Source organism: Heteronotia binoei, chromosome 7 (genome assembly GCF_032191835.1).
Source record: "Heteronotia binoei isolate CCM8104 ecotype False Entrance Well chromosome 7, APGP_CSIRO_Hbin_v1, whole genome shotgun sequence".
Classification (NCBI taxonomy): Eukaryota; Metazoa; Chordata; class Lepidosauria; order Squamata; family Gekkonidae; genus Heteronotia; species Heteronotia binoei.
Window position 1 is genome coordinate 71,890,307 of NC_083229.1, and position 16,462 is coordinate 71,906,768.

Consider the following 16,462-nt stretch of genomic DNA (forward strand, 5'->3'; position numbering starts at 1 on the left):
TGGTTCAACTTCCAAATTTAGGTGATACACTGGGGGAGGGCATAATGGGAACAAAATGGTAGCAAGTCTTAAACCCCACTCACAAGATTCATCCATCCCTTTTGACTGAGTTGGCAATAGGGTAGTCAGCACTGCCTTGGCAAATACCAGGAGATTTTGAGTGGGGTGCCTGGGAGGGTGGAGTTTTAGGGGGATGTGATGTCACTTCCAGGCAATGATCCAGGAAGTTCCCCCAATCCTGGGAAAATTCTAAGAGCATTAAACTTAAGGACATTTTCTAGCCATTTTTTTCTTCAACTTCTCAATTTTTTGAGGATGTAGGTTTACTCACCATGAGAGGGCAGATGGCAAACCTAGTAGACAACCAATCAGAAAAATAATCTGCCTGGCCAGCTTTGTTGCTTTAGAGCCAACTGCTGGAAAAGCATAAAGCAAGGTGGTTTTCCCTCCTTCCCAACCACCCCCCTTAGTGTATCTCTTAGTTCAATAGACAGCTTTATCAGCTTATTATTTAAAGAGCTGGCAACCTCATGGACATATCCAGTGTTCCCTCTAAGCTGCAAATTCTTATGAGCAAAAATTCCACTTTGTGAGCTACTGTTATTAAAGTTGTGAGCTACTGCATAAATTAAAAAGAGCCCCATGGTGCAGAGTGGTAAAGCTGCAGTACTGCAGCCAGAGCCCTCTGCTCTCGACCTGAGTTCGATCCCAGCAGAAGCTGGTTCAGGTAGCTGGCTCAGGTTGACTCAGCCTTCCATCCTTCCGAGGTCGGTAAAATGAGCTTGCTGGGGGGAAAGTGTAGATGACTGGAGAAGGCAATGGCTAACCACCCCGTAAAAAGTCTGCCGTGAAAACATTGTGAAAGCAATGTCACCCCAGAGTCGAAAACGACTGGTGCTTGCACAGGGGACTACCTTTACTGCATAAATTACTGTGCTCTGGGGTCATCCTTCCTGAGCTAAGACAAAAATGTGTGAGTTGGAGGCAAAAAATCTGTGAGGTAGCTCAGCTTACAGGGAACACTGGACATATCATAACTAGGGTTGCTAGCATGAAGCTTGCAACTGGCAGGGGACTAAACTGTTGGGGACCTGAGGCACCATTACTTCTGGTGCAAATTAATCAAGATGCAAAGATTGCAAAATTCTCAAAGAGATGGATAATAGATAGCAAAGTTCTCAAAGAAAAGGGACACAGTGGTCATGGGAGATTTCAATTACCCAGACATATGTTGGAAGTCCAATTCAATTCTGCTAAAAATGAAAGGTCAAATGAATTTCTGACTTGTCTTGCTGGCAATTTCTTTTTCCAGAAAGCAGAGAAGGAAGCAAGGGAATCTGCAGAGCCGACCTTCCACTAGTCAAACTAGATGATTGCCTAGGGCGCCGGCCTTCTTGGGGCTCCTAATTGTGCACCCCCCATGTGACTCAGTGACATTATTGGGGGGGCACTAGGAATTAGCCTTGCCTAAGGTGCCAGACAGTCTAGGGCTAGCCCTGGGGATCTGCTATCTTGGACTTGATTCTCACCAACACGAAGAACTGGTTGATGAAGTGGAAGTAGTGGGCACCCTGAGTAGTAGTGATCATATGATTTTGGAATTTACAGTCTCGGGGAAAAGAAAAGCCGAACATAGTCAGACATATAGATTTGACTTCAGGAAAGCAAATTTTAACAAACTTAGAGTTATGCTGGGTAAAATCCCATGGTCAGAAATACTTAAGAAAAAGGGAGTTCAGGAAGGGTGGCAAAATATTGAAGGCACAATCACAAATTATTCCTATGAAAAAGAAAACTGAAGGAGCCCAAAGAAGTCAAGGTGGCTCCATAAACAGCTCTCTAAGGACTAGAGAAATAAAAACTGACTCATTTCCTGGAAGGAGGTGCTTATAACCAAAGGTGAATATGAACAATCAGAACTTGTAGAGAAAGAGTTAGGAAAGCTAAAGCTCAGAATGAGCTTAGGCTAGTGAGAGACGCTAAAAACAACAAAAAGGGTTCTTTTTTATGTACAAAGTAAGAAAAAGAGCAAGAACATGGTAAGCCCCTTGCAAAGACAAGAAAGTTAAATTGTAACAGTTGATGAAGAAAGGGCATAACCGCTCAATTTCTACTTTTCAGTCGTCTCTTGTGAGGGAAAAGGTGCTCAACATGAAAAAAACGTAACATATAATGAGGGAAGAGAGTTGCAGCCTAGGATCAGCATGGGGTAGTACAGAAACACCTAGTTTCTTTAAATGAAACTAAGTCCTCAGGGCCAGATGAATTGCATCTAAGGGTACTAACAGGGCCAGCGTGTCCTAGAACGCTACCCTTCCCGTCTCCATGCACATCCCGCTGCCTCTGGTGCCCCTTTCCCACCCCCACCATGCTCGCCCTTGCCACCCACCTCTCCACCGCCCTCCTCTGCCTCACTGCCTACCTGTGGACAGACAGCAGAGGGGAGGAAGGGGCTTCAACGGCAGCAGGTGCACTCAGAGGTGCTCAAAGCCAGGCTCCGAGCACCTCCGAGTGCACACATCACCCCTGCTCAGCCTTCCCAGAGTCAAGTCTGTCTGTAACTCTGGCTCAGTCAGAGAGCATTCTGGGTAGAACCAAAGTATATTCAAATGCTGCTAGCTCGTACCTTCCCTACCCCTCCCTTACTGTAGTGAGTGTCCTTGCTTTGAAATGGAAAGATGTGGAAGTCTTATCTGTGTCTTCTCAGGCCTGGCTCTCCGAAGGGAGTCAGGAGCCCACTACGATCAAGGCCATGCAAGCCTGAGAATGAATTGGTAACATCAATGTGTGAATGTGCCCTGCATAATCCTCCCCCCTTAGGGATCCCTTTGAAGTGTCCCATATATGCAATGTATCTACAGGTTATTCTTTAGTCTTTCAATGCTGGCTTAGCCTCAAGTATCAGTATCAATAAAGTAGTTTCTTTGTATCAACAACGACTCGTTATTGAATCTGCCGACTTGACACCCAGGTCTATGCTAGGAAGGCTGAGTGGCAGTGGAGTGGCAGTGGAAATGCTCCGTGCCACACCGCCTGCCACCATAACGCTTGCCCTCACCACTACAAGTGAGGACTGGGGGCCTAGGGTGCCAGAAACCCTGTCACCGGCCCTGGGTACTAAAAGAACTTGTGGATGTAATTTCTGAGCCTCTATTATTTTTGATAATTCTGGGAGACCAGGTGAGGTACCAGAAGTTTGGAGGTGGGCAAATGTCCCCATCTTCAAGGAGGAGAAAAAGCAGGATCCAGGTAACTACCAACCTATCAGCTTGATGTCTATACCTGAAATTCCTTCCACATCCTTTCCGCAGCATTCTGCTGTCACTCCACTGTATCTCCATAGTTTTCAAAAGTGGTTTTTCAAAGTAGTATTTCCCTCCCTCCTCTTAATTCGCTTCCAAGTCTTTTAAAGTAAAAACATTTCCTCGGACTTTCCCCATCCCTCTACCCTGGCAGGCTAATTGGTCTGTTCTTATTGGTCAGTTTCACACTATGCATGTTTTTTTGAAGTAGGAGATTAGGGAAGTAATTGCCTTTGTCTGACTCATTTGCTTGGATGGTTAAGATGCTGAGCCAGGGCAACAAGTTTGATTCTTTTTTTGGGGCAATTTTGTATTTGAAAAAAAAAAGTTTCCTTTTAAATTGACTCTGACCACAAAAATTTCAAATGTGAAACTAATGCTGCAGGAACCTATTTTGTGGCAGTAAAAAGGTAAAGGTAATTCCCTGTTCAGTAGCAGCCTTTAAAAAAAAAGTCTGGTCCATCTCAACGTCTCTTCGCCTTTTGTCATCTCAATTCTAAGTAACAATGGCAGCAACTCAGGCTGCAAAGCACTGAGGTCTCCACCTCCCCCCTCTCTCCCTAAATTCTTAAAGCTGTGTCTGCCAGTGTGTTTTTTTCCTCCAGCAAACTCCTTGACTACTGATAAGTGGGGGGCGGGGGACAGTAATGGCGATCCCACAGTAAATTCAGATGGAAAAATCTCCTATTTCAAAAGGCACGCCCAGTGTGAAACTAACCAATCAGGAGAAACCAATCCCAGAACACTACCCAGGTTTTCTCATTGATATGTAGAATATATACATCACAATTTTCGATAGAAATCGGAGCGAAAGATGTAGAATGCAGGCACAACATTCGAAGCAAACCCCAACTGGCTGGACTTTAGTGAAAATCAGAAGATGTGTATGCAGAATGGACCAAAGAAGAAAAGAGGCTGCTCAGCTAGGAGCAATATAAAGGGAAATCCTGTGAGGGAGAGTGAAATCATAATAAGGGCTGAATGCAATTTTATGACTGTATTGTCCAATCCACTTGCTGTTTCTTATTTCCTTTCTTGGCAGCACTTTTTAAATGTTCCTCTCTGTAGTTCTGTTATGCTTCTAATCCCTTGGGAAGGTTTTGCTGCTTTTATTGATTTTTACTGCTTTTACTCTATATTGCTGCTTTTATTGATTTTTACACACTGGCTCTATTGGAGAAGGTTTGTTGGAATTTGAAACCTTGTAATTTTTCGTTGTGGTGGGCATTCTGTTTATATTTTTGCTTTTGTTTGTATGTAGTCCTGTGTGCTTTGTAAAAAAGTGGGAATATCAATAAACTATGTAAACTAAATTCTTATTCCAGGCATTTTTGTAAACAACTGCAATTTTTAAAAAACTGCAAAATGATTAATACATGAATTTCAGTCTGCCTTAAAGCTAGGCATCTTGTTCTATAGACACAGAAGCTGGAAGAGGTGACAGCAGAAAAAGAAAATACATTTTGTACTTGATCAGATGCACTGCTTCCTCCTCCAGTCAGGCAAGAAGTTTCCATTTCATTATCTCAAAGTTAATAGGGAAAATGGTGGTCCCCACTGTAGAAGCAAATCAAAATAGTTGTCCACAAAGTTTAAGAATCACTTACTTGGCCAGCATTCACAAAGGACAAATAAATAGTGTGTTCAGCAAAGAAAAAATGGTATATTGCTTTGCAGGATTTCACACGCCAACATTGCTCTCTACGGACTGTGCACAGCCTATTCTTTTTAGACAACATCAGATCAGATGTAGAGGGAGGGGATAAGTATATCCACTGTGCTCAGAGCTTACAGAGACTGAGCCCTACAAAAAGCCCAAAGCAGCAGAACCATTACTTGTCAGCATTAGTACAAACACAACAGCAGTGCTGTTTCGTGAACAATGTAGCATCTGGCCCTGCACTACACCTCGGTGATTAGAAATTGTTGGAGTGAGCAACTCAGTGTGCCTGGACTTTGGGGGATGCTACATAAACGTGTATAGGTGTTTTCTCCTTGAATGGGATGCTTTTTTTTTTTTTAACTTGGGAGCTGCCCTTGGATCCCTCCTCTCTCTTCTTTTGTCCTCTCTTTTCTCTATGTGGCCTTCCATGGAGACACATGTCTCTGCAGGTCTTTCCTGTAGATACAATGCCCTCATTTTGTTGTTGTTCAGTCGCACAGTTGAGTCAGACTCTTTGCGACCCCATGGACCAAGTCATGCCAGGCCCTCCTGTCTTCCACCATCCTCCAAGATCTGCCATACTGCCACACAAATGATGCTGAACAAGCTGGCCATTTGTGTTAAGGAAAGTACCCTTTAGATTAGGCTTCTCTCTCTCCTTTCGACTGCAACCTGAATGGGAACTGGATCTACTTGAATAAATGTATAGTTGCCTCTGCTAAATCAACCAAATATCCCAATACATATATCCAGCATTTAAGTACTGGGCATGTCTATATGCTCCTTTATTTGTTGTGACCAGGTATATACTTGTTTCTTATAAACAACTTGGCTCTCAGTGGTGGTGATCTCTCAAGCTCCCAGTGAAGCAATGCTTTGCTTTTGTATGGCAACATCTGGAAATGCATCAAGTGGACTGCAAATTTCTTTCTCCCATTTGCCTGTGTGCAGTTTCTGTTTGCTTCAACACACAATTTGATTGCTTCTAAATGGAAGCTGTCAAGTTTTTCTGAAACTCCTACTCATATTGAGAGCTTGCCAGCACTCTTTCTCCAACACTTACACACATGACAAAGAGGTGTAAATTTAAACTTCCAGGACATAAGTGCTAAAAATTAGTGTAATTGATTACTATTAATAAAAGGACATGCAGAGAAGAGGAGACAGAGGGCTCCATAAAACTCAGTTTACTAAATCCAAAAGATGTATCAGTCCACAAAACTAACATGCTGAACTTTGTTTTCACACTTGCCACAAGAACAACAGGTCCCATGTCAGAACTATTATTAAACACCTCCAAGCTGGTTTTATCTTATTATGCAGGATATTAATGATGGGTGAATTCGCACAATTTAAAAAATATGAATAGGCCATGTCTAGTTGACATCCCGATGTGTATGGAACATGTTGTGTTGTGTTGTGTACCCTACTAAATTGGAATTTTACATGAAAATTCCATGCCAGCAGAGATTACCTAGTATCTGTTAGTATCTGAGCGTAACTATTAAACTATTAATTATTAACTGAGCAAATACATCCATCAACAAAAGAAGAAACTATTCACTAAAGAAAACAGATTGTCAGGGAATTTTAGCACCATGGAACTCATGGACAGTATTTGTAAGGACCTTAATCTTTAGTGCCATAGAAGCTGCTTTTCATCCCCATTGATTCTGACAAGCATTCATTTCAACCGCTCTCAGCTGAGCCTTCTTCAATTGATTTCATGGTGAGTTAAGTGCATGCAGAACCTAACCTGACCAAGATCTATAGAATTCACTCAAGGCCATGGGAGCCACTGTCAAAAATATCTATCATACTATCTAAAGTCAGCTCCAAAGCTTTCATGGGTAAGTGATGATATCAACAGGAATACAGAGCCTTGAAATATCAGATAATACACCATAAATCTTCTTTGGTATTTCAGCACAACAATGGGAAGGCAATACAGTAAGCAAGACAAATTTTTTACCCAATGGTTCTGGTATTACAGGAAATGGTCTTTTGTAACTGTATCAGGTTTGGGCGGACCTATCAATGATTTTTCCAGATTACACTACTGGTTTAGAGAAGTTACTATTTTGCCTATCGGAACTTCACTGAATAAATCCTCCATAGTAATTTACTAACAAACATCTTGTGTCAACACCCTTAAATGTATTTTAGTCACAAGAAAGTCAGTTCAAGATCAGTCCAAAGTCACAAGTAGTCAGAGGATTATTTAACTGAATTTCCTGAAATAGCAATATGGAAGAATCTTGCCTTCAAATCTTTTTTGTTTCAATAATCTATCCAGATGTAAACAATCATTTTTAAAAATCACATCCCTTGCTCTGAAGCTCTATAACAGTGCTTATTTGTTTTTGGTTTTTTTTGGGGGGGGGAGATTATACCACCTCTCTAGAGAACCTGCTCAAGGTGGCTTATTTTCTATATGACATGAATATATATTTAGGCACACAACTTCATAAAAAATGAAAAATATAAACAAAATTGTTTATATAGGGACAACTACTTCTGTGATTGTAGCTGTATTTCACAATGAAGTATGGGTAGGGACCAATGATTTTAAATAACTGAAACATCCTGATTTTCAATTACTTGAAACATGGCTGTTCTGCTGTAAAGCAAAGGAGATAGACTGCTAATTTGGAAGTGTTCATATAGGTTCATATAATTTGGAAGTTTTCATATAGGTCTATTTTTCCATCTGGGTTCTGGACACAGAAAACTAAACAAAAATCACTTACAAGATCTAGCCTATTTTACTGCCAATGGTATAAAAACATGACTTTTATAAAAACACTGCCAAACCCACAATTAAGTATTAACAGATTTCCATCAGGAAGCCTGTGAATATGTTTGGTGGGTAGGGAAGAGAACGCATTAATAGGTTTCTGTTTTTGAGAAGTATGCTACTCTCAATAATTAATCTGCTTAGATTTAAATCAACAATTTGGTTGTGGGTAAAGTAACTAGCCCCATTTTACAGATAAGAAATTGCTCTTGACAACTTGCCTACAGCCACTGATTTTCAGTAGTACTAAATGGAGCTTTACAACTAAGCACAATGCATTTACTGATAAAGCACGGCAGTAAAATATAGCAATAAATTATAACTATTTTTTAAATAAAGTTCTATATTTAAAATAATGCTGTTCAACATACTGGCACATATGAGGGAATGGACTGCTTTCTAATGGAGCAATACTCCATCTAATTCAGCGGGATTTATTTCCAGGGACAAAAGGTAATTCCACTAACCAATAGTTTATTTCAAGCAGAAGGAAGTAATACCTGTGCCATCATTTGGCCAAACATTTCTGAATGCCAAGAATCATCAGTGTTTTAGCTCCTATCATTCTGCAACTTGTCACAGAAGAACACTGTCTTCTTCTTTTTACCACATTCATTTGCCAATGGAAGACTGCTGTTCTAAGGCAACAAAAGTTCAACAAACCCCTTAAAAAGTAGGTCCATCTAACTTCAGAATGCAGTTTTACAAAGAATCTGTAGTGTGTCATCTAACTAAAAATGCATACAAATTTTACATGCATTTTGAAAATTTGACTAGATAATGAAACACAGACATGAAATACACATAGACCTGAAATACAGTACCAGGCTGTCAGCCAGAGCTTATCACTTTTACACTTACTGAAATATTTGACATTAAGAGCATAAGCAGTGAATATCAACGATCACAACCAGTTATACAGACTGGAATCTGGAGGGAACGTATCACTTAAAAGAATTACAAACATAACAGTGGCTCAGTTAAGGGGAATTTAGACTAAACTGAAATTTGTTTTATTTCAACAATAAAGCAAATAATTATAAAGATGTTTTGCCATGTAAATTCAGTAAGACTACTAAGCAACCCGAAGATGAACCGGTCCCTTAGAGCCTCGTCCAGCTGGGGAATGTCGCAGCGGAGCAACAATCAGCATAGGGCCATGATGAAGTCTCCCACAGACTTGTTGGGCCGTTGGCCGCGTTTGGAGAAATCAAAGCGGTAGGACAGGTCCGTTGGCTGCAGTGTGAAGTGGGTTGTGAGGGTGGAGGTAATGTTATCGAAAGTAGTTTCCTTGAGGGTGATGGACGCCATTAGACCCTGCACCAGCTCCAGGGTGTTCATGCCGCAAGAGCTGAGCAGTAGCGATTTCTTCTTGGCCCTCTCGACCTTGTGGTAGTGGATGAAGTTCTCCAGTCACTCCAGCCATGTCTCCCATCGCTTTCGACTGGCCATGTTGAATTCTGGAATCGTTCCTGGCGTAGCAGCCATTGTCAGCGCTGGTGATGCGGTGCGTGCAGCTGGATGTAGAGGCTGTGGTGCACGGTGCGGTGCCAGTTGCTGCTGAACTTGCTTACCAGGATCCCATCTTCATTGCCACTATAATATAGTGGCTTCCATGCAATGATGAGGTGAGGTGGTAGTGATCATAGCTCTTTTATGAGATATAGCATAGTATAGCGCTGCACTCAGCCAACTGTATATACACTGGGCCAACGTGGCCAATAGTATATACACTCAAAGTTCCCGCGCTAGCATGCTATTGGACCATTCAAACCAGCAGGGAGCTCATGATTGGAGAAGGGCAGCAGGGATTTGGATCCTGCTGCCTATTGTTCCTGAGCCCCAAGCTCAGTCCTACAAGCCCAATGAGCCAGGCAAGAACTCCATAGCCACAATTCTGATCACATATACAACAGTATGCTTGCCAGTTCCCAGGTCCCAGTTTTGGAAGCTCCTCCCCTCCACCAGCCAGCTGGCTAGCAGGGAAAACCCCAGCCCCAACAGCCACCATGTGCCTTTCCAGGTTGGAAGGTTAGAAGCAGCTTGGGAACTTCTTCCTTTTTGGAAGGTGTGTGTGCCTTCAAATCTGCAGGAGCCTGTAGGAGCAGCATAGTTTTCTTTAAGTGTATGATCACTCAGAGAACCGGTTATCACTCTCTTTGTGCTGAAGAAAAGAACTGGTTTCATTACTTCTATTAGCAGGAAATATAGTGCTAGCAAGTCATTGGAGGACTCAGATTTCCTGGGAACCTGAAATCTGTCAGGAAATCCCAACCCAGGATCCTGCCTCATGTTACAAATTTGGTTACTTAAGGCAGATCCTTCTGCCATTCAGTGTAAACTATGTTAGGCAATTTAGGGTCTGATGGGTTTAATTGTGACACCTCTTGGGGACTATTGGGTAAACAAAAAGGGATCAGAAAGGAGATGATGAGTAGTATGATCTGGTTTGATAGCTGGAAGCTAAAGAGATAAGTCCCATTATGTTCTTTTGACAGAGTCAATGGCTGAATGGGACCAGGGAGGCTTCTTTGTCCATAGCTAATAATTGTTATGGGCTTCTTCCATCAATTCTTTTGTCTCTCTCTGACTTAGGCAGCCAACATCTGCATAACCACAGCTGATGCAAGGAGCATGTGGTGAAGGCAGAGTTTCTTCATGGCTTCCATAGGAAAATAATGTGTTGTTTTTAAATGCTTCAGGAACATGGCTTCTCCTAAGGCTGCTATTCTTGCCTCAGTGAAGATATGGCAGCAATCACCTGCAACAGGATGGCTGGGCAGTTGAGGGATGAAGCATGGTCCGAAGTCTTTGTGGTTCTGTGGGCAAAAGCTACCCACAGTATAGCAGTCCAAGCAAGAGGTGCTATGAGCCTGGCCTGGCTCAGTGCTATGACAATTCATAAGGGCCAAGTGCCCTTGGGTAGCTTGGCATAGATGCCAATCTTGTGTTAGTCTGAGCAGAGTCTATTATAGTCCCATACAAGTTTTATTTGGGGGGGAGGGTGGTTCTGGAAACTGTGGCTGCTTGGCAACAAATCCTTCTCCTCCAAGGAAAGGAAGACATCAGTTAATCTGCAGTATTCCACTTCTGTGTAATTATAAGGTTTTACAAGTTACTAAAATACAAAATAAGGATAGTAGTGTGTTCCACTGTGCCTATCTTTGGCTTTCTCCATATGGGTCATTTGCCCCAAATCCAATGTTGTTGGGAAGTGGGTTTTTTCCTCCTGCAGCAAAGAAGGACTCTGCTGGATCAGACCAGTGGTTCATCTAGTCCAGCATCCTATCTCACATAGTAGTCAATCAGTTCTTTTGGAAATCCAACAACAGGACATAGAGGCCTCCCCTGGTGTTGCCTATTGCACTGGTATTTAGAGTTTTACTGTCTCTGAATGAGGATGTTCCCTTTAAAAGCTTATTCTGTGCTATCCAAAAGTTATCTCCCTTTCCTTAAATCCTATCTCAAATTGGGGTGGGGGGTGGGGGGGCACACTGGTTTTTCCATTCTGCTCTAACTAGCACCAGTTACTCCCCCAACTCCATAGTTCCCTCATCAAATACAGACCTTTTCTTTTGTCATGGTCATTAGATTATAAACCTACTGGCCAAGAACTCTGTCATTTCTGGGTTCTGTACAATGTTTGGCACACATTGTTGATAGGCTATTATTAGTAACATAACCTTGAAAACACAAGCACCAGACAGCTGAAAGATTGCCAAGAAAAACTATTTTAAAGTCAGACTTCATTCTTACCCATACTTATAAAACAGAAAGTGCTTATGCAGCTGGAAGATAAGAGAATGCTTTCATATAGGCTAATTAACTCCTGACCAACACACCCTAAGAAGAGAAGCAAGGCAAGCGCTTGTCAGTCTATGTCCTGAAACACACCCAAGACTAGATCTAGCCCTGGTTTTTTTAATCTCCTCCTGATGTAAGCTAGATAGTTTTTCAAAATGGTAATGAACATGGCAAACCTTACTTTGTTACTATCCTATTTAGAGGAAGTGATGAGAACATGAATTTTAAACATACTTGAATCTAAATTGTGGGCAGTTTCAATTGTTGTCTACCCTCCCACCCATTTTTCTCTTTCAGTAAATTATCAAAAACCTCAATCCACTCCTATGGGCATTTGGCAGTAATAGCTATAATGGACAGTAGTATTCATCACAGTTCAGCCTGAAGTCTGGCTCAAAGTAACCTCCAGGAACAATAACATAGATTTCATTTTGATATTCACTGGCTGTAAGAACAGCAGATCCCCCCTTTTGACAGGTTCAAGGTGTGTTGCATTCTGACTGGAGACATCTAGTACAAAGTTGAAGATACTACTGGACTCTAACTTTATAAGGTTGAAGGTATATTACTGAAAAAGTGGAGCCCAGAATGACTGGCATTAATTCTTGTTCACTAAGAAATTTCTACCTATCAAGGTGAAGAGTAGGACTTTTTTTGTAGAAAAAGCCCACAGGAACTTATTTGCATATTAGGCCAGATCCCCTGATGCCAAGCCAGCCAGAACTATGTTCCTGTGCACTACTGTTCACAAAAAACCCTGGCAAAGAGAGACAGACATTCTAAGTGTGATGAAAGTAGTTTGGTCACACATTCTTTGTCATGAAAAGAAAAGCCTGAGAATGTAGGGAGTGTGTCAAGCATGCTATTTCTAAATGCTGGTTTTATTTGTATCTAGTAAACAGGCCAGATTTACAGCAGAGTATCACCTTTTTCTTTTCCCCTTTCTCTTTCCCCCTTTTTCCTCCCCCCCCCCATGCATAATAAATCCATCTGGACCCAGGATGTTTAGTGTAACCTTGTATTAATGGTGTAGAATGCCTCTCCCCCAGATTCACACAGCCATGCCTTATCAGCTTGCAGAGAATGTGTGAGAAATGGAGATGTTGTCATTAGCTAACATTCCTTAACCATAAAAGAGATACTAGAAAGTAACCTTTGAACCCTCAACTCAATTTACATCTTTATGTTATTCTTTTGAAGTTATCTGTAACCCTGCCTTTTGAAGTTTGCCTATAAGATACTATTCAATACTATGTATGCCATTACTTCCAAGAAATCCGTCCTTGGAGCAAGCTATGGAGTTTTACAATAAAACAAGTCTTTGATTAAAGAACAAACGCTTGATTATTGTGAAATATCGGTTCTTGACAGAGTGTGCATGTCTGTCTTCAGCCTTTCTTTCCATTTCACCTCTAAGCAATTATCAGCTCCTTGTAAACTTCCCTAAAAGGAATCCATAGCATTTGAGAGGGGCCACAGAAGTGCTGATGGCTTTAACAGAGGCTTTAAAATATTTCTCTAACTATAACTTATGAGATTCAGTTTAAACAAAAAAGCAGCAAGTTCCATTGGCTGTATACTCAGCTGCTCAGAAATGGAGGGGGAAAACATGGCAGTAATTGATCAGGCTGGGAATGACATGCATATTTTTATTTTGAAATAAGGGTTTCAAAAGTACAGTTGGGGAGCTACCAAATATTCCAAGCACTAGTATGCATAATGAGATGTTAAATAAATGTTGCTTGGCCTTCCATCCCTCTACAATTTTATCTCTTTAATGTTCTTTCCTAGTCTTCAGGGTGAAACAAAAACTCTCAGAGCATCAATCATACTCTTCCTCTACCTTCAAACATCTTTTTCTTTTAGAAACTGTAGAGCAAAGTTTGAATCCCATGGCACTTTTAAGACCAACAAAGTTTTATTCAAAGTACGAGTTTTCATGTGCACACACACTTCCTCAGATACAATGAAACAGAATCTGTCAGTCCATACATATAAATAACACAGTACACTTTTCTCATTGATACACTGTCCACACTCCCTTTTCCCCCACACTCCCTTTTCCCCCATCAATCACAATAGCCATGTTCCCTGGATCCTATATGACACTGTCTCTTTTTTTTTTTGTTGTTGTACTGAGTTCTTTATTAGGAAGTGGCACACATGAAGTCTCACAGTAAGTCATCAGTGTATATACAGGGGCATCCTGCATGATTGTTTTAGTAGTGCATTGGCATTAATCTGCACATGGTTCACTTTGATTATTGGCAACCATCATTTCTGTCTTGTCCCATCTCTTAGAAGCCCTTTAGTCCCACACAGATCTTTGCTTACTGTTCCCAGCATTATTAACAAGCAACAAAGTAACATAAACAACATAGATACCAGCCACGATCCCACCTATCAACAAACACATTCTCACTCCCCAATCATACAAGGAGCGTTCGGGGTCCATCAATTTACAAACTCTATTACTCCATATCTAATCCAAATCTAATCCTTTACCTTTCACCCAAAGATAAACTGGATTCCAGGTCTCCTTACATTTTTGCATATTACCCTCTTGTAGTCTTGTGGTCAGCGTATCCATCTCTGCAGCTTCTAATAATTTTGCAATAAATTCCTCCCTGTTTGGTATTATAGTCGTCTTCCAATATTTAGCATAAAGTATTCTTGCTATAGTAACTTCTTCAGAAAGCAACATCTTGCTTATGCTGAACAACATCTGTGCTACTGCTGGCCAATATTCTGGAATAAAGCACTTAGAGCAGAAGAATCTACTGGAAAATATGAACACCGAAGAGAGAGAGAGAACTCATGATTTCCAGAACTTCCTGATGGTTTTGATAGTCTTCATTTGCTTGATATCTCGCAAAATCACAATAATTTATCTTGGAGGTATTGGAAAATTTTGAAGACTATTCATTGATCTGTGTGAGTGAGTTGTTACTCTGTGGGTGAGTTAATTGATGCTAGATATGAACATGGCATATATGGTACATATATATATATATATATATATGGTTTTTTAAAAAATCATAATTATTTTTATATTGCAATAGCTCCAAGAAAAATTAGTGTGATTTTGCGAGAGATTGAGCAGACGAAGATTATCAAAACCACTGGGAAGTCCAGGAAAGGATGAGTTCTCTATCTCTCTTTTGTGTTCATATTTTCTTGTGGATTCTTCTGTTCTACATGCTTGATTCCAGAATACTGGCCAGCGGTAGCACAGACGTTCCGCATAAGCAAGCTGTTACTTTCTGGAGAAGCAATGTCAGCACGTGGCTTTATCCTATCCAGTTTTATAATTTTTATTGTTTTTAACTACAAAAAGAAGAAGCATAAGCATAGATACATAAAAGGGGGGAAGGGCATATACAGAATGGGAAAAGCAGAAAAAGAAAAGTACAAATATATCAGTTATAATTCTACCTCCAAATAAAATATCCAATTCGTTCTGCCTGCAAGTATAGAGTTCTCCATATATTTTACCATCTTTATCTTTCATTATAAAACATTTTTACTAAACTATTATTTGCAATACAAGTCTAAACAATTCTTCTTCAACACAAGTATAAACAAGTCAGAGCAATCTCAACATGGAAGTGGCTGATTTGACTTAACCATGTTGAAAACAGACTAGTTTGTCAGTTTAAGAATATCCTCATTAACATAAACACAAAAAATGCATATCTTTATCCTTAAGAAGCTAAAAGAAAAATACAACATAGTATTTTATCTATCTCAATATAAACAGTTTCTCCTGGAAGGCATACTAAAAACAAATCTGCCAGTTTACATAATAACTGTGCTGTCTGCCTTTTTAACAATTACTCCAACTCTTATAACCCTATTGGTCTAGAAAAAACAACTTATTATAACCCAAAAATAAAAATCACATGCCTATTTTATTGAGAGTTCCATACCCAACTACCCACGAAGATAGACATTTCAAGAAACCCTTCTTGCTAAAAAGAAATCTATCTCCTGATTTATAACTAATATACATTTTTCTCTCCTTAATACAATCTGAAACCAATATCTTTATCTTTAACAGGCTAGAAATAGAGCACAATAATTTATCTATCTTATTATAGACAATTTCTTCAAACAAACGTATTAGGAGATCTACTAATTTACAAAATAATTATTGTCTACCCTTTTAACAATAATAGATTAACTTGTAGGATTACCCATATCAATAACAAACATAAAAAGCTAATATCATTATCTGTTAAAGACAAGTTCACCAATTTATCAAATAATTTTGCTGTCTGCCTTCTTAAAAATTTATCTAGATTAACTATTATTACATAAAATTATTTTCAAAGATTTTTTAGTTCTTTAGCTTTTATATCTATATTATTTTAGACAACTTATTATAGCCCCCCCCAAAAAAGAAAAAAGAATCTCACTTAGCCTAATATCACATATCAGATTTTCTTACAAAGTCCATATCCAACTATCCACAGAGAGGGATCTAGTTCAGGAGGCTCTTCTTTCTGAAAGATTTCCACATCATGATTTTCTGGTTAAAATGCACCTTCTTGCTTCTTAATGCAGTCACCCCTCTCGAAGAAAGTGGGAAAAATTCCACAGCCTTTGTTCCTCTCAACATAACTTCAGTCAGTCTCCATTTCCAGTCTTCTTTTTTAACTATGCCATAGGGTTCCATTTTGATTTTCTTTTGTAAAAGTTATCAATAGATGACAGAAGGTTGGGTGAACCCAAACAAAAATCTATCACACTGCAACCCCGTGTGGAAAAAAAAGTAAAATCAGTTGCAGCCGGAAATTTGGAGAGACCATTATATATTATAGCATTGTGTGCTATGCAGAATTCAATAAGGCCCGCCTTATTGGTTAAAGTATCTTTAGAATGATGGGGCAAACA

General features: G+C 40.1%; 1 protein-coding gene across 1 annotated transcript in view; it reads right to left on the bottom strand.

Annotated features, from left to right (window-relative positions):
* Positions 1–16,462, bottom strand: part of MAPRE2 (microtubule associated protein RP/EB family member 2) — a 138,227-nt gene that overhangs the window by 109,680 nt on the left and 12,085 nt on the right. The gene's annotated exons all lie outside the window — the stretch shown is intronic.